Source organism: Penaeus monodon, chromosome 33 (genome assembly GCF_015228065.2).
Source record: "Penaeus monodon isolate SGIC_2016 chromosome 33, NSTDA_Pmon_1, whole genome shotgun sequence".
NCBI classification, from domain to species: Eukaryota; Metazoa; Arthropoda; class Malacostraca; order Decapoda; family Penaeidae; genus Penaeus; species Penaeus monodon.
In genome coordinates this window covers 13,370,958-13,371,411 of record NC_051418.1, presented here as the reverse complement: position 1 = coordinate 13,371,411, position 454 = coordinate 13,370,958, and positions in this window count along the sequence as shown.

Sequence of the window (454 nt, the reverse complement as noted above, 5' to 3'; positions counted from 1 at the left end):
TTCTTTTTTCTTCGTTTTCTTACTGCCGCCTCGCCTGTGATCGCCGGGAAATGCGGATTTTTCGGACGACCCAACAGGAAAGACTCCAGTCGGTTTTTGTCCTGGACTAATGCGATCAGTTCGCTACCTGCCGTGTCGTGCCCGACTTTCAACGAAAGAATTCGATCTCTAGGTAATCGGTTACAACCATACAATTCTTGCCTTTTATACGCATAATAAGCGACAATATTTATCTGTTTCGTTGCTGGCGATTTGTTCTTACATTGCTGGATACCAACGGAATCACCGGTGAGGACTACCTGTGCCCGCATTCTTTGGCAATGCGGACTTGAAGAGACCATCACAGGTATCGTTTCCTTAGTAAAAGATGCGAAAGTTTCAAGGAAATGCTAACTGACCAAGAATAAATAGATAAGCAAATGAATATATGTAAATGTGTGTTTTTTGAGGGGAG